Source organism: Falco cherrug, chromosome 16 (genome assembly GCF_023634085.1).
Source record: "Falco cherrug isolate bFalChe1 chromosome 16, bFalChe1.pri, whole genome shotgun sequence".
NCBI classification, from domain to species: Eukaryota; Metazoa; Chordata; class Aves; order Falconiformes; family Falconidae; genus Falco; species Falco cherrug.
In genome coordinates, this window is record NC_073712.1 from 9,365,186 (window position 1) to 9,383,652 (window position 18,467).

The window sequence follows — 18,467 nt, forward strand, 5'->3', positions numbered from 1 at the left end:
GGGCAGATCCTGAGCTATTTAACATATGTGCCTATGACCTGCAGCAACAAATAAAATTTGCCATTAATGTAAATATGAAAAGTATGATAAACAAGGAAGAGGAAAAAACTTTTCATAGAGCATTATGGATTGCCTGGTAAACTGAGCGTAAGCAAACAGCACGTGATGAAACAGCCAGTATGTGGTAGGAATATGGAGGAATGTCATCCATAGGTGAACAAAGTATACTAGCCTTATTTACAGGACTGGAGTTTTTATTATGGGAAGAAGTGAGTATAAAACAACCTTGGATGAATGTTAAAAAATTGATTGGAAAATAACTGGCTCCATATATGCAGAACAAATTAAGCAAGTCAGTTATACAGGGTTCCCTGAGAGGGAACAGAAATGTATTTATGTTTGTCACCTTGGAAGTATTTTCCATGTTGAAAGTCTAACACAAAGCTTAGTCCTTTTCTAGATGTGTGAAGATAGTAGCAATAATTAAAAATAAAAAGGAAGATGTAACTGCATTTATTTTTCTTGCTACTTAAGAATTCTTAGGAGACTAGAAACAAACAGAAAAGTGTACAAATGGGACATTTTCTGGTGATCAGCAATCAGAACAGACTTGTCAAGCATGATGCTGTAGGAGGTGTCCATAATTCTACTTGTGTTCATAGAGTGCTAGGACACACAGAAAAGACAGAAAGCCATGGAAAACTTAAAATACCCTCTACATTATTAATTTTGGATGTGGAATTTCCTGTTCTCTTACCAGTACATAAGGAGCATGCATCCACTGACCACAAAAGACTTCAGAGATTTTCTTAATTCAGACAGAAAGCTGTGAGTTCTGCAATGCAACTCTCAGTGAGCAAGGTAGACAGAAGGGAGTTCTCCCTTTATCCAGGGGGGGCATGTGCACCAAATCATTCTCCAGCAAGGTGTCTGGTAGCAAGTGGAAGTGAAATAAGCCTGTACTTGGGTTACTGATGTTATAAGCAAGCAAACTTATGGAAGCTTGATATATTAGTGAAAATAGAATAAAGTCAGTGGTTACTTGGGAATCTATGGCCTTTCTAGAGAATCTGAAAATCACTCAAATTTAATGAATAGTAGCTATACATAGAAAAAAAAAAATCTATATCCATGTGCATATTTTGTTCAAAAGAATCAATGTGTTAATCTAATTCAGAACATTTAAATCCTCCTAAGATTACATGCATGCATATCTGTCTCAAAGGTTTTGAGCACCTTACACTCATAGTGTACTTGATTACTTGAGATCTGTAGAGATAAACAGCAGTAAAATTTGAATGGAGTATGAAACTCTACTACATGTGAATTATTAGAAAGCATTTCTTTTGTTTATTTCTAAGTTATAAAACCTTAGGAACAAATTTAAACACAAAAGCATCATGTAAAGTTGGTTTCCTAGGGACTTCTAGAAATGCAAGCAGAAGCTGATACAGATATGCAGTGTAAGTTAGCATACTTCTCTTAGCAGGTGCCCTATAGAGCACGTTATTTGTGGGTATCTCAGTTTTTAAATGCCCAATTTTCAGTTCCTGGGGTTGAATTTCCAAAGTTCCCAAACTCCACGTTGATTTTCATATGCTTCAGAACCTGCTAAGTGGGTTCTAAATGTGACACACAACATATACAGTGCAACTGGAAATTAGTAGCTGCTTTTGAAAAAGAAAAAAGTCCTTTGTTTTGTAGATCATCCTGCCCTGAAGCAAATTGTCCTATGAAGTCACTAATCTGAGCTGCAGCTGCCTGCAGACTGTGCAATGTAGCAGTCCATCAATTGCAGTTAGAAAGTTTGCTTCATATATCTAAATAAGATGAAATATTTGTACATTTTCAGTGATGGCTATTCTATGCCCCCTTGACCATTATTAATGAGGGAAAATCCCATTGTTGAAAGGCTACAGTCCGAAATATAAAAGCACCAGAAAATGAAGGATATGGACAACTGCAGTGACAAAAGACATCCATGCTTGCCCAGATTGACAGTTAATTCTTGCCTGCTGACCCACTGCAGCTGACGTGCTCTGCTGACCCTCCCGAAAGGCCACCGTGTCATCATTTCCATGATTAGTGAAAGTACAGATCCCTAAGTAGGGCTGAATTTATAGTTCTGCTCGTGAGAACTGTGAGTTGTTCTTGGAATGTGTTAAGTGATGAATAGCTCAAATGAGCGATTGCTGTGGCTGTGGTTGTGCATGGGCCTTAAACACCTTGCTGGTCTGGGGCTGGTACGTGCAGTGTCTCAAAGGGATCGTGAAATAATGGGCAGGAAATGATGCATTTTGGAAAATGCAGGCTGTGTCATTCACCACAGGGCAACTCTGTGAACAGATCTTTTTTCATACCTGAGTCATCCAGCACATAAAGGCTTCAAAAAAAAAAAAAAAAGATATGTTTCAAAATAGAAAAACACATTCTATGAGCCAGAGTTGTTACATGTATCATAATCAAAGCAATATATCACAGTGAGGTGCTTGGCAAAATTTTTTTTCGCAAAAATTTCTGAAGAATTCTTTATTTGTTGGTTTGGTTTTTTTTGGAGCCTGGATCTCATGTGCTTGTGTAAAGAACAAAATAAAGACAATCAAAGTAAATCAGTGAACCAGAGCACAAAAAAATCTTCTCACCTTTATACCTATACAATACAGGGGGAAAAATATGAAACAACTAAGAATAGGAAAAAATCAAAATAGACATTTTTAGATTAGCAAAGCCATACTTAGCAAATAGAAAGCTGTCAAAGAAATAATCTGCTCCCTAGCAGATTTATACTGGGATAATTATATTTATACTGGGCTGATTTATTTGTTATAGGCCAGAACTGTCAAAAGCAGTCTAATCTTTCATTAGTTCTGTGAGCAGTTAATAACTAACTGAGCTAAATCAGGTTTTGTTGTATACTCTTTAATGCAGCAACATTTCTCACAAATATGGCAGTTCAAAATAAATGACCAACCCTGAGTGTAGGAAACAGATTAATTTTATCAATTATTCATTCATTTCATTCTGGAAGGAGCTTCATATTTTCATAACATAAATGGTCATTATGATTTTGTCAATATGTAAACCAAGGCCCAAAACAAAGTCAAAGAAATTGTCTCACCTTCTGATTTTTTCTGTCTTTGTGCTTGAATCTTTTTCTGCTGAAATCAATGGGAGTCTTGATACATAACAAGTCAATGGGAGCAGAATCTGTTCTTTTATTAGCACATTGTTACAGACCCTATGGGAACAGGAAATTTGATTTTGGAGCCAGGAACATAAATTAGGGAAGGATTTTTTTTTAATCAGTTTAATGGTCTGTGTTTAATGTTCAGTTTTAGAAAATCCTTGAACAAAAGAAGTCTTGAACTACATCAAGTGGTGTGGTTATTGCAGGGATGATTTCTGACAGTGATCAGAGCTGTGTTCAGAAAATATTTCTAGGGACTGCCAGACTGAGGGGAGACCGTGTTAGGGTTTGGATTATGAAGTCCAGGCTGGGCAGTTCCTCAGGATTTTTGCGATGCATTGTCACCATCTCACAGTTTCTTCAAGGGAATACCACTATGAAGTGTGGAAGCCATGTTCATGTGATAAACTGATCCCAGCAACAGAGAGTGTGAGTCTGATAGATCTTGATTTGGGTCATCTGATAGTGTCAACTACTATGCCATAAAACCTCATAGCATTGTTGTAAATGCAAGAGCCTAGGAAAAAAGAAGGCTCTTTACTGGGAAATAAACATTGCTTCCACAGTAAGGAAAAGTCAAAGTTGTTTCAGTCATTGAACAATGTCACGGGAAATTCAAATGATGCTACAGCAGCCTGGCAGTAAAGCTACCCAGCATGTTATTTCAAACTGCCTCATGCAGTCATTTTAATTTTGGATTTAGATAATATGCCAGAGCAGTCTTGTTCGTGTGTATGTGTATGTAGGGCTGGAATTCTACATGCATACAGCAATTTTCATCTTGATAGCTGTATGCAGGCTCAAAATGTTGAGCAGCACTTTGCATATTTTCTCCTGCTGTACCATAATGGTGTAATCTAAATGTCTTTCCCTTGAATATACACATCACACAGACACGATGCCTGAAGGTGGTCAAGTACTGTATCTTTCTGTGTTTCGTTTTTCTAAACACGTGAAAGCAGCTGTGCAGTGTGGTGTACTTGGGTGTGCTTCATTTGGAGCTAATGCATTCAGAGATGTGCTGACTAGTGAATTGCTGTAGCCACCTCTGTATATCCTTGGTGACTTCCCAACTCCCTGTCAGTGCAGTCAGCATCTTACGTCTTCATTTGTGTATCCACTGAATTTGATTTCATCCCTTCTCCTGTGTCCTCATAGCGTTAACAAGTGCCACGTGTTAATGTTCCAGTACCTCACAACTTATTTGCAAGTACTTAATAATCTCAGAGGAGCAAAATTTGTGGGCACAAAATCCCACTTTTACACACAGGAAGTTCTGTATAATTTTAGTGTTATTTTATGCATGCTACAGGCTGAAAAGCCCATTTAATGCATCAGTAACAAGTCAGCTACACTTGGGGATAGGTTAGCAAAGTCAGGTTGGTATCTTACATCTCTGCTTTTCAGCCCAGACATATGCCAGTGCTCTTGGCGTTCAGGTTTCACTGTTTCCATTGCCTTTCTCTGGACTGTTGCATTTTTAAGGGTGAAGCAGTTCTCAAAGTAAAAGTTATATTGTCAATGTAGTTAATAATGTAATATTTCCATGCTACTTTTTACTTAGATGTATGTATAATATTTTTAGTAAAAGCAATTAGAAAGATTTGAGTTCAATAACCAGTTTCAAATGAGGTGTTAGCTCCACAAATAAACAGGTCACAAAGATATGAGATACAATTGAATTTTCTTATTAGCAGTATATTTCAGTGAATTTTACAAGATCAACCAGTTATGTACTTTCACAGGCCTTTTTCCAGTAGCTAACTCATAATATATTTAGACTTTGATTTGCCTGAATAGCTGTGAATCTGGGCATTAATGTCTTTCTGTAGTGGAAGTATATGTACACATGCCTACACCTGATTCTTGAACAAAAACAGACATGAAGAATTCTATCTTTACCTTTTTGTTTTCCCAGCACCACCATTCTTTCATCAGTGAACCAGCAACCCATAGTAAAATACTACATAGCCACTTTTCTTCTTACTAGGATAGGTCAAGTATTTGACAGGCTAAAACATAGAGGAGAAATTGGGGTGTCTGTACTAGAACAGAAGTTTATCCAGGTCAGTATTCTATTCCCTGCAGTAGTTAATAATGTCTAGGGAGTGGTGTACAAATAGGGCAACCATGTGGTGATCATCTCTTTGGTGTACTCTCCCACTCAGCAGTCATTTTTGAATCACAGATGTCCTGAACCACAGGCACACTAAAAAGTATGTCTGATTACTTGCTGAACCCCTGCAAACTACAATATCCTGTGGAAAGGAATTCCATAGCTCAATCATGCAAGGAAGAGGAACTACCTTATTTTGTTTGCCTTGAACTTGCCACCTGCTAGTTTTATTTCCCACTACTCAATTTTTGAACTAGGAGACAGGACAACAGCCATTTCCTTTTAAATGTCTTAAGGACAATTATGACTGTAAATATCTTCACTATATCCCTCCTCAGACATCTCTTTTCCACACTAAGAAATCATAATCTATGTAGTTTCTCTAAATATGGAAAATGTTCCAGGCCTTTCATCCTCCTCCAGCTTTTCTTGTTTTATTTTATTCTTTTTCTTGGGATGTAAATAATGACCAGAACCACAAACAATATTCAGGATGTGGAGACAAGTATGGGCTTATAGCGAGGGTCTGGAATTTTCTTTCCAGTAAGTTCCATAGCTTTATTATTAGTGGGACTGGGCAGCTAAGAGTGCACATAAATCACATTAATAGATACTGCAATCTCTTGGCAACAGCAGAAATGATACTGCTTTGGTTGGCCACATAATTTTTGGTATAAATACACACACAGGCAAATATTTAATGAATTCAGCAGAGCTGCACAAAGGGCATTTTGGCAGGAGAACAAATCACACGCAGCCCATAGGACATTATCTCAGAGTGGGAGACGCTTCTGTTGTAGAAATACTCTTAAATACATTGGCCTCTGTGACCGTGCTCAAGTCAAGTTCAGCGTTGGGAGAATCTCCTTCTTGCTGTGAGAGAAACGCAGCTGCAGTAGCCTTGTCACATGTGCCTTTTACTTTCCTTACCATGAGGCAAGTTTTGTGGGAAGAGGTGTTATCTTACATTTCTCTAAGCATATCAGCTGATCTAATAAACGTTTTAGTTCACTGTCACTTTCTGAATAAGCCTTTAAAAGCCCTTTCCATGAGGGGGTGGCTGCCGGCAGAGGTCACCGTTCTGTAGCTGGTTTGAAAGCAGTTGGGTCTGACCGGCTCCTGTTGGACTGAGATTTGAAGGACAGACAAATATTTCTAAACCCACCAGCCCAGCATTGACTTTGGCTGTTATAATATTGAATCGTCTGGAATGAAAGCATTTTAATTTTATTAACGCTTTATTTTTTTATTAGCGGAGTTTGTTCTTAAAATATAGACTAAAAAAAAGGCAGAATTATGTTAACTTCCTAAAATTACGGATTTCTTCCCACATGACTTTAAATTAAATGAATGCTAATTAATATATATTTAATATTCTGTTAGTCCCAAAAGCATTTAATAAAGAAACAGAAAACCAATGAATAGAATTTTGTTTTTAAAGGAACATTTTTATATGGCCAAAGCCAAGGAGCAATAGGGGGAATTATGGGAGTTATTCTATCGATTGAAATAATCTATTTTTTAAATGTGTTCTATCTGTTCTAGGTACCTTGTCCTAGGTATCCCATTAAAGAAAGACATTTTACACTTGAAAATGCTAATCTGAATACATATTTTAAGTATTTTTCTAACCTGATTTTTTAAATTAACATCTTATGGTGATTACATAGACTGCCTAGTTATTCTATGTAACAATTGCTTACTTAGCATATGGGCTAGAATGATCCTTTGTGCTCATTGTAATTCTCCATTGAAGTTAAATGAAGACATCTGAAAAGGTAATTTAAGCTTTTGATTGAGCAAATGGACACTACATAGCTAAAAGGATGAGAAAAAGAAAGCCCCGGTCACTTTCTTTACTACCTTGTGAGACTGACAGATTCTTTTAGGGTGAGTGGCTGGGACTGACCAAGATGTGAAATCACTGTTCTATTGCACAGATTCGTCAGGAGGGCTCCTATCCAGGCCTTGCCAAGATATGTTAGAAAATTATTCATATATATAATTGTTAATATATTTAAAGGCCAAATCTTTCTCATCACACTCATGCGAATACTCCAGTTTACTTGGTTCTTCATTCCGTCACTGTAACCTCTTTGTGAAAATGCTGAGAATATTGTAACCTTCTTAGTTTCAGACAAATTATAGTTGTCAGGGTTCTTTTAAAAACATGTTTTCTGTAATATGTGAAACAGCTCAGAAGTGCAAAGAATATGAATATACAGGCAAGTTAGCTCCTCTCTGTCTTTTTGCAGATAATGGTAACTTTTTTTTTTTTTTGGCTTAGCAAAAGAGTGCCCAAAAGACTTTATTGTGATACTCTAATGCATGAAAACACCCATAAATTATCTGTCTAACAGTTACAATGCAACTTCAAAGTTGTGACAACTTGGAAAAACCAGCCTGACAAGCACGCTCACTTTCACTGGTTTTCTAAAACTTCTTGAGCATATAAGGAGAATTTAAAGTCAAGAAAGCAACTGAAGCACGAACGCTTTTTGTTCTCAGCACACAAATTCCTTCTGTCTCCCTGACTGGGGTCCCCATTTTTGTCTCTGACTAGTGCATCAGATAAAACAGTGTTATCACCCAGTATAAATCAATAAACATTGTCGGTTTCATCTTGTCACTAACAGGCAGGCAGCAGGGAGTTTGTAAGCTTTTCCAAGGGGACATCCTAGAGGATACAGTCTCTAGTGAATTACTGCTCTGCCTGTAGCTAAACGGTTTCTGCCTTGGGCCAGCCATGCTTTGATTTAGCAGAATTCCCATTTGTTTACATTAGTAAAGAAGGAAAGGAGTTCTTACCTAGAGTAGAATTATCATAGAAAAAAAAAAGAAAAAAGGAAAGTGTTAAGTAAGCCTTAATATTCAGAACAAAGACAGTAAAGAATTTCCATGTAGGTGTAACTGCTGTACAGTGCAAATAAAACTTAAGCTACCTGGATAAAAAGAATGAGAAGAATACTTATGTTTCTCTAAGATTAAGCTCCTCTTACTAAAGATGTTTTTCAAGCTTTAAACTTCAACACAAATGCTTTATGAACACCTTCCAGATGTGCGTGCAGTTTAACCTGCATTAGTAGATGCAATTTTCAGTTTCACTAGACCACACTTTTCTTGCAAATGCTATTTTAGAGCAACGAGCACTCCATATATTTCAAAGACATCTGATCTGTTCCTCCTCAAGAGAGTGAAAATCACTGTACAGCAAAAACACATTGGCTAATTTTGAAGATACCAAACTTCCACAACTGGTGCAACAGCCGTGTTACTTGCTTTGTGAAAGCTGACTGTTGTGGGGTCACTCACCTCAGAGCAGTATCACTGGACGTCAGGGGTACAGGGATTCTGGAGGGTTGTCCAAGCTGTTTTGTAGTCTGTAGCACCCCGGTCCGTGGACACTTTTCCAAGCCAGAAGAGCCATTCACATTCCCTCTGCTTTTCCAGCCTCATTCACTGCTCTCGGGGCTCAGCTAGCTGCACTGACTCACAGAAATTAAGCTCCCTCTGGGTCCTAGTGCTGTAAACGTGTGGGAGCTGCATGGACTCGCAGGAATTCAGCCTTTGGCATGGTGCCTAGTCCACGCAGTGATGCACAGATGTGCAGTGAAAGTTTCAAAGCGTGCACTGGTTGTATGACTACGCATACATAATACCGAGAAAAACCTCCAACTTCCTGGTTCCACTGTCAAGAACTGAAACCCTCTTTAAGGAATGTTTTGTCTACAGCCTTTCTACTTTGCATCTTAATCCTTGCACTCAATTTAAAGATGAGTGCTCGCAGAAAGAAACTCGAGCTCCCTGACAAATGGGTCCTTTTGAAAATCATCTCTAGAGCCCTTTACTCGTGTCATGAGTCTATAAACAAACCTATAGGAACACTAATAGTTAACTGGTAAAGCAGTGGACTGTGTTCCCTGCAAAAATTGTGCGCTCTCTGCTATCAGCTGTCTTTAATAGGGGTCATCCAAACACTTATCTAGAGTAGCAAAGAAATATTTGACCCTGACTTGGGACAGAGGAAGAGATTATATAAGAACCCTTCCAACTGTAATATTTTATGTTTAACATGCTTACCTTAAGCAACAAAGAGATATGGAAATGTTTGCCATTATTTTTGTGAAGCAGGATTAAGTACTTTGCAAGGAAATAACAGTGTGGTTTAAGCACTGATAAATATAGGAAAGAAATGGGGCAGGATGGGAGCAAGTTGGCTAAAAACTCTCTACTTTAAAAAAACTTGGCTAACTATGTAGAGAATTATGAAGCCGTCCCTTAGAATTTCATACTCTCATTCCACTGTAGTGTAACTTTTGTGATTACACAGACACAAGGAAAAAATTTAAGTCGTCTTCCATTGAAAAGCAGACCACCGCATTTTATCTATGTGGAAATAATCAAACACTTTTTGATTCCATCCAGAAGAGGGCAGCCATCTGGAGAGACTTGTCCTTAAAATCCTTTGGGGAAGGGAGAGATGTGTGGAAGATACTACGTAAAGGCACAGAGCACGAAGTCAAAGTAGCTTTGAGGTAATAATGTTTGTTATTTGCCCCACGGATATGCTGCTTCCTGAACCTAAAGCAAGCATATCTTCATACTTTATTAAAACTAGCAGACAAACCTTAAATTTCTTTCCCGCAGTGCCAAAGATAATAGTGGCTTCAGTGCTAGGCTGTTTCTTGGAGGTATTGTGCATTTAAAATTGCTTGATATATCCTTAAGGAAACTGCAGCACAAAATGCTTGATGCAAGTGCTAAAATTACCTTTCCAGTATGCCAGGATTATGCAGATTGCTTTGTTTTTCTAAAAGAAAAATGCTTTCCACACGATAGCCATCACAGGCCAAAGCGTGATGTCTTCATTTACACAGCCAGCCATCAGAGTTTCTGAAAGTTTCGCCTGTAAAACTTGACCTCGAGATTTGGCCTTAGCTTCATATTTCATTGCAGAAATGCCAAGCTATTCTTGTGTTCAGCATTTGTGTCACTTCATTAGAATATCCTCAGATTAGGACTTTGTGTTGGAAAATTTGAAAGAGCATTATAGCCCATTGTGACTGTAGCAAACAGCATCAAAACAGAGATATAAAAAGATATGATTTTTTCCCCCCCTTTGCTTAAGTTAGTGCACACTTGGGTTTAGCATCTCTACAGTTGATTTCTTGGCCAGAGCTGCCTGTTTTTCTTAAAACTGTGGCCACAAAAGCTCATTTGGTCACAGTAATCAATAATAATCTGTGTTTGTACTTAATCTGTATGACAAACACTTATTTTTGTCTTGAAGAAGTCCTTCTCTTGTACCTTATTCTTGTACCTCTCAAGTTTACACCAGTAGACTGATACAAGCAAGCAAGCAAGACTGCTGTGACAATCCCTGGGAAAAAGCACTAGCTTTTTTTTTTTCTGATGTTCCCATGTAACCTAAACAAGCATCGTTTCTAGCTGTCCGAGTTGGTGTGGCCCTACAGGCATGCTAGCAATGCACAGAAGAATGCCTGATGCTGGTTGAACTACTATACTCTGAGCAGAGTGGCTGAAAGCATCGCACAGAGGTCATTCATCTTCCTCTTTTGGCAGTGGTCTGAACCACAGATTCAAGGAGAAAGGTCTTACTATGTGCGTGGTTGCTTAACTTTTATCTTCCATGAGCTGAGGATTTTCTTGCTTTGGCAGGTCAGTGCATACAAGGTGAAGGACCAGTAATGTTAGGCTGAGCAAGGAAAAGATGTTCTGTGGAATCAGAGAAGCAGCTGCATAAAGAGCATTTCTGTAAGCACAGAACTAATGAATCCTGGTTCTCTACAGATTTGCATCCAGTTATTTCTCTGCCTCTACTACAGTAATTTCAAGTCTCACATGATCTCGTGTATGGAGTTCCTTAAACAGTATCTCCAGTTCCCCCAGGAGTAAATCAATCCAGTGTGTGCCTGAGTACTGCCATGTAGTGCACTAAGACATTTCATTTCAGGAAAAAAAAAGTGCTTAGACCAAAATGAAGAGCAGCACTGCTGAGTGGTGACTAAGGTAAAATGTTTTGTGCTCTCCTGACAGTAGGGCTGTCCGTTCAGACTGTAGGCTGAGTTTGACATCGCCCTAAGTTCCACAAAAGCAACTGTGGATCATCACAGCCTCTTCCTTCCACATCAGCACTTCTGTCCAAGAAAGCTGGAGGGTGGAGGAGGCACTATATATGAAGAAAGTGCCTTATGCTTATGTGGCATGTTTAGGATTGTAAAAGGGCTTGAGGACTGTATGTGATGTGTCCTGGAGTCAGTGTCTTTTGTGTTGATGAAATTCTTGGGGAAGGCATTTGAGAGGATGTGGCTGGGCTTTTCTGTTTAGAAGCAGCACTCTTTGAGGAAAAAAAGCTGCCCAAAATTATGAAAATCCTCATTTATTTCTGAAATATTTGTGGTTTTGGAAGTAACACAGGTGAGTTACAGCTGCTGTTCTTAAAATCTGGGCACTTAAAAAGAAGTGTTGAGTTACTGAGAAAAGGTCTCACAGGGCATCAAACAGTTTACAGAGATCCCATAAAGGTCTAGGGGCATGGGATAAGGTTAAGTTTTATTTTCTTGAGAGACACCTACTTACATGTGTGTGTGTGCAAACAGTTACATTCAATACTTCTTGTAATACTAAGTCTCTACATGAATAAAGATGTATCAAAAATAAGCCCCTTCCCTTAGCTGTCCTGGAGGTGGTTTGATGTGAATGCAGGAAAAGTTTTAAGTATCACAAATGAGGCATTCAAAGTGTAGGACAGTGTCTGGTTTACCTAAAAAAATACTTATCATTCCCAGTTTTCAAAATTTCCAGAAAATAGAACATAGGTATCTTGAGCAAACTTGTCTGAGAGCTGTCTTCCTAAGGCTAAATTGAATGTAAAGAGATATTAAACTTTTCCCTTAATACTCAGCTGGAGGAAGCTTACCCATATTTGGCTAAATAGAAGTTAATCAAAATGTTGGAAGGAATGATCACAATGCATATTTTATTCTTGTGTTAGTTAGAAAAAAATGAAAAAGTTGATACAGGAATTAAGTGATCTATTTTATCCTTGTTAGTTTGTGCAGCATTACTTTATAGTATTATGCGTATGGTAGAAGTTACTAGAAAAAAGCAGAAGCTCACCCATGGGTCATGAATAAATAGGTCAGACAAACAAGTTCATTACTGATTCACTGTAGGACTCAGTCTCCTATAAATATTTTCTTAACTGTTTCTGCCACATGGCTTCACAGTTGAGTCAATAACACATACAGAATGTAGCTTGGGTGGGTTGGAAAATTGATCTATACATGATGCATTTCCAATACACAGCAATTCAAACCATGCAGAGACTAGAAACATTCATTTATGGTGAATTACAGAAGTGATTTGAACTAATCTTTTCTTTCACTTTTGGTGAGTTATGTAGTGCACAGTAGAAAAACAACATTTTACTATAAATGAAAACATCTCAAAAGCCCGAGCTTACTAAATGCAAAATGTCAGTTGATTGTTCAAGCACTGTTGCAGACAGAGAATATAAATCTAATGGCAGTGACATATAGACAGGGCAGAGCTATGAGAAAAACTTTACATTACTCTTCAGGCTCAGCAGAGATTTTGCCTGGTAGTTGTTTGGAAAGATATAGTAACAACAAATATTTCTGGAATACACAAGGCCTGCACTTCTGTGGAATACCTTTTTAATTAACGCTCAGCTCTTGATTGGAAGTGAGGGTCAAACAAGAGCTTATATGCTATTTAAATTATTAAAGAACCTATGTTTTTGGAAAATCAACACTCAGATTTTTATTTCTTGCACTTCTGTGAGAGGTTAAAAAGTTTTAAGATACTCTGCTTACTAGCTGCAAAGCTTTTTCCCAGGATGTAGCTTTTTGCACTGGGCTGAACCAGACCTGTGTTGAACTCTGAATTGTCTTTGGGAACCATAAAGAGTCTGTCAGTCAGAGTTCGCTGGTTGTGGACTTTTGTACGAGGTCTCTCTCTGTGGACAAAAGCTCCTTTGATGGAGTTTTATAAGGCAAACACATCGTCTGGTGTACCTTTCATATGAATCTCTGTTCCATTTCAAGAGCTAGTAAAATGCGTGCTTCCCCTGTTTTGGGGTTGAGGGGTTTTTGACTGGTTATATGTTACTAACAGTGTGCTAGCATTAATCTTTCTAAGATCCACAGCATCTGACAGCATTATCCTTTTTTGGGGGGGTATTAGCACTGTCAGTGATGCTCATCGCTGTTTAAGGACTCACTCACCCAATGTCAGCATGAAATGAGACCATTCTTTGGGAGGTCTGGCCATGCCACCTGCTGCTGGATAGTGGGACTATCATTTGCATGGCCCCTGAGAAACCATGGCTTCCAGCATTGCTCCTCTGCTTGCTGCAAAGGGTTTGGGACCAGAGAGAAGAGCTGTGGCAAAAGGTTACTCCTCTCTGCTCTGCTCTGTGAAACGGGCCTCATAGTTTCTATTAGAGCATGGTAGAAGAGTGGTGGAGAGCAAGAAGAGAAAACATGTCTCCTTGTCAAAGTCGGGCTTCATCACATGTGCATAATGCGTGCTGGGATAACGGGAATAATTTGCCGGTACGGCCATACTTTGCTCATGACCTTTGGGAGTTGGCAGCTGCTTAAGAGATTTTATATCCACCGGGGATGAGTATTATAACCTGATCCTTTTTGCCTTGTTAGTGGGCAAATGACATATGATCATATCACAATTTTTTTTTCTTTCACTTGCAGTACTGAATCTTCATATACAGCAGCAGGTCTTGCTAGAGGCACAGGTGCATGGAATATGATGTGTATCTGACTGACCTACAGGCAATCCCCACAAGGCAGCATGTTGTTCTTCAGGAAGGCTTCAGTGGCACTGAATAGCAAGCAGCATTGGGACATCACAGGAACTATAAGCACCGTGCCACAGATTCTTCAACAGAAGTACCTTCTTTCTCCAGTGAGCCCCAAAACATTTCAGGGCACCCCCTTGACTTTCTGTCATCAAGTAGACCACAGGAGGAGAACTTTGTGCTATCAGGAAAGGTTGCCTCGTTGCTTAAATCTTCTTGAGGAGGTGGGACAAACTGTTTGGCATTGTAAGTTACTGGTATATAATTTTTTTTAAAGTGTAAAATTAGGCTTGTCATTAAATCTTTTCCTTCTTTTTGGTCTGAACATGGTCATAAGAGGTCCAGCTGGCTTGGCCCACCTCTTTTTCTATAAACATGCTGCCTAAAACTTATTTCTCAGGGGCCCCAGTTTTGCTGAAAGTCTTTAAGAGAATATTTGTGCTGCAACAAAGGAGACCAAAGTACCAACTAGCAAAACTTTGCCAAGCTATGAAGTTTAGCTAAAAAAAATAATTTGATAAAGTTAGCAAATTACTTTGTGGTAACAGGTATTACATGGCTGCTTTGAAATTCATCTAAGATTTGTCCAAGCTCTGGTACCAGGACAGGCTTTACAATATCAGTGAATTTCTTCAAACACTTATGCCCTGTAGAAGTTTTCAAGCTACCTATGCTTTACCATAAATCAGTTACCATGCTAGAGGCCATACTTTGGGGATGACCACAGATTGCCTCCCAGTCATTCAAGATTTAATTTCCTTAAGTTTAATTCAGTCTTTGAAAAAGAATCCCATCTGCAGGATTCTCCCTGGCCAGTGCTTCTTGGTGTTCCTAAGGAGGAGCACACTTAGGAGTTGCTGTAAAACATGGTTCTCTGTTCCTAGCATTGTTGCATGGCAGTAATTAAAATCAGTACTGTTAGTCACTCTTTATACATCAGTGCCTGAAGGCATTGACTTTGTTAGTCTGTATTCTGTGGTAAATCTACTGGGTTTGAGGTCATTGTTTTTTTTGTTTTGTTTTGTTTTCATCGAAGTTTTAGGAACAGAAAAGTGTTTAATGACTACAGCAGAATTAGATTAATAAAAAACAGACTTTGTCCTGAGAAGTGGCAGCAGGAGATAAGATATACTCATAGTCATTGAAGTAGGGACATTGAAAGCACACCCCTACCCTAATTCCATTTACATCTTGGTGAACCTGCAGTCTGTAAACTTGTTGGGTTGTTTTTTCAGTCTACAGGCACTATTGCTTCCACAACCCTCTGTGGCAACAATATTCAGAAGTTCTCTTCTTGGAAGTACTTTCTTGTACGTGTTCTGAACTGATCTAATGTAAGTTTCAGTGAGCGTACACAAGTTTCAGTAACGTCGGGTTCCTTGAACACCAGTTCTATAATCACCTTATCCACCACCTTGATCATTTTGTAAACCTTCATCATGACCTGCTCCACCTTCTTCCTCTTCAGTCCAAGGAGCCACAGTCTTTCTAGTCTCTCCTCACCAGGCAGCTGTTTCATCATCTTAATCTCTTTACATGCCCTTCTGTGAACGTCTTCTAACCCCACTATGCCCTTCCTGAGACTAGAACTGCACAGAGACTCAGCACGCGGATGCAGAGAGGTGCCCCAGGGTTTGTGTAGGTGATTTCTGAGGCACACATGTTTTCTGAGATGTCTGACGTTTGCAAGCAGTAGTGGCATCTAATAAAACCATATTATTGTCCACAGTCGTCAAGCCATCTATTGCACTAAATGTTCATGAAAAAAACAAGGAGCCCCTTCACCCATGTGAAGAAATCATTTTGATATTCTGCAAGAGTATATTGCAGTTCATTAGTGTTGCATTATGCAGGTCCTTACGAGCTAATCACTACAGCTGCTGTTCTGTCATTTATTCTCCTCACAGGGCAATTGTTATTTTAATTAAAAAGGAAAATGTGCTTGAAGAGACTGCCACTTTCTAGGGACACATAGGTTTGCATTACTTGGTCAAGAGAAACTGTCCAAACCTAGAGACCAGATTCACAATGAAGTGTAAAATGTCTTTTTCTGCAGTGGCTTTTATTCACTGAAAGGAGCGGGGCTATCACTTTGCCATGCCGATTCCTAGGTTTTCTGTTGTTCACATTCTGCAGATACTGACAAGGCCTTTCTACTTCCACAGCAGTAAGATCAGACCCGGACTGCAGTTTACCTTCAGGCATGTGAACTATATCTCAGACTGGACACCAGTCCATCCTACTGAACAACTCTCCATGTTGCGAAGAGAAGCTAGTTCTGTCTCTTTTGGAGGGAGCCCATTTTTTTAAGGCACTTGTCACTAATAATTTTTTAAACTGCCTTTCTCTTACTAGATATCAGAATATGAATATTACCTTAAAGCATGAAGGCTATCCCCTGCATTTATAAGTATTCTCTCAATACACACACAAAGGAAAAAATTCAGTGTCTAGCTATGACTGACCCTAGCTTGTGCACTCAGCTGTAGTCCCTTCAGTTCTATCTGGGGGAGGTACGAAGGATGTAGTAAGAAGTCCTGCTATGAAATTAGGAACATAACATAGACTTAACATCAAACTTGGAGTGAGATACATTTAGCTATTGAGGGTGGGACTTATTTTAAAGTAGCTTAAAGAATGTGCTTATTTGGAGAGAACCTGCCCTGACACTAGAAGACTCAAAGGATGGACTTGCTTGTCACCATCTCTGTGTCCAGTATGTTCTTGTCTTTAGTGATAAATCTTAAAGAGGCTTTGGGGGAAGTCTGAAAAGAAGTGCAAATGATTGCATATCATACTTGTCTTCCAGGACCTGGACTCTGTATTGTGTAACAACAATAGAGCTGAGGAAAGTGTTAAAAGCTGGGACTCCCTGCCAATGTTAGAACTTGTCTTTACTACTAAAAAAGGCAGTAAACAGGGAGGGTATATCAAATAGTGAATTGCTCTGTGCTTACCCTGTTTCTTGCGCTTGTTTTCTACGCGTCTTCTGGATGCTTTTGGAGACTGAACTCCAGGACAGAACTACCTTTGGACTGAGCCAGGCTGGGACTGCTTATGTGTGTTAAGTTGTGTTGCAGTAAAAGGCATGGTTCTGTGTGTGAGAAGTATTGCAAGTTGAAAACTGAATGAAGGCACAGCTCTTCAGTTTTGCTATGAGGAAAAGTAGGCATGGAGTCAACCCCTGGTAGGACTGTAACACTCATACACTGGGTTTTTCTTTCAGTAATACAGACATTGTCTTGTTTTCACCATGACTTTCACCTCTGTATGGCTTCTCAGAGTCTGCAAAATTAAAATCCCTCAGCCTTTATCGGCAATGAAGCGAAGCTCTCAATTGACTCACTTTTATGTGTCCTGGACTTTCTCGCCTTGTGTGCTAATGTGGGACCACAGGTATTAACGAGGAGATGGGCAGACTAGGGAATACAAAGCTTTAAGGAGAACTAGTGAAACAGCTCTAGTAGAGATATGGGACGCTGCAGAGGACGAGGTGAACTAGTGGCAAGAGGTGGGGAGAGAGGCACTCAGGAGAACCAGAGGGCCACTAGTAATCACAAGTCTGTGTTGGCACAGGGAGAAATTAAAAATTTGCATGTGCTGAATTATATTTTTGTATGATGTACAGATCTACAGAAATAATAGTATTTTCAGTGGCTAGCAGGAAGAGGGAGAATCTCTGGGGGAAACCCCCCCACCCCCCCTTTTATTTTTTTTTCCAAATCAGGGTAGTGGATCAAGCCTTGAAAACAGGAACAGCTATGCTTTTCAGGGACACTTGCACACACCCTCCTCCACTCCCAGTGGTACCAGGAAGAGGCTCTGTGGCATTGTCAGTAGATTTGCAATATTGTAAAGTGAAAGTACATCTGTGAAAGGCAAGTATACAAATGAAAATCAGGTTTAAGACACACAGCTGTAGCATTAGTTTTAAATGCTGTCTGTATGCACAGGAGGAATCCAAACCAATTTGGGTTTGAAAAAGCAGGGTTTACTCCAGGACACAATGTGCAGCATTTGCAGATCATTGGACAGCTCAGTCTAGTACAGATCATGGCTTTTTATGGGGACATTCCAGCTCCAAAGAAAGCAAATTCTTTTGAAACACATTGTCTTAGTTAAACTTTTAATATGTTTTGATATTGCTAGCAGCAGCTTTATATAATGTGGTCATGTAGTGCTCAGCAAACAAAAACTTACTCTACATGCTATTGAAGAACTAGAGACTATGGATGAAGTGGATGTAATTGCCACTACAAGATCTGCACAGTATTTTATGCTGGGAATCAATGGTTTAATTA

General features: G+C 39.1%; 2 protein-coding genes across 31 annotated transcripts in view; one reads left to right on the plus strand and one right to left on the minus strand.

Moving 5' to 3' along the window:
- NGF (nerve growth factor) overlaps positions 1-9,738 on the minus strand; it is a 34,433-nt gene extending 24,695 nt beyond the window's left edge. Inside the window, exons 1-2 of one of the 3 annotated variants that reach the window (XM_055727905.1) lie at positions 8,616-9,736; positions 3,119-3,238 (exon numbers count right to left, since the gene is read on the minus strand). The gene's annotated coding sequence lies outside the window, so the exon portion shown is untranslated. Of the gene's footprint in view, positions 1-3,118; positions 3,239-8,615 lie in introns of all 3 variants that reach the window. The other 2 variants (XM_055727906.1, XM_027816400.2) reach the window with 2 other exon arrangements.
- LOC129737458 (uncharacterized) overlaps positions 1-18,467 on the plus strand; it is a 142,462-nt gene that overhangs the window by 64,008 nt on the left and 59,987 nt on the right. For 3 of the 28 annotated variants that reach the window (XR_008735340.1, XR_008735348.1, XR_008735342.1), the window contains one exon: positions 14,060-14,412. The exons of the other annotated variants lie outside the window; for them this stretch is intronic. The gene's annotated coding sequence lies outside the window, so the exon portion shown is untranslated. The remainder of the gene's footprint in view (positions 1-14,059; positions 14,413-18,467) is intronic. 28 annotated transcript variants of the gene reach the window in all.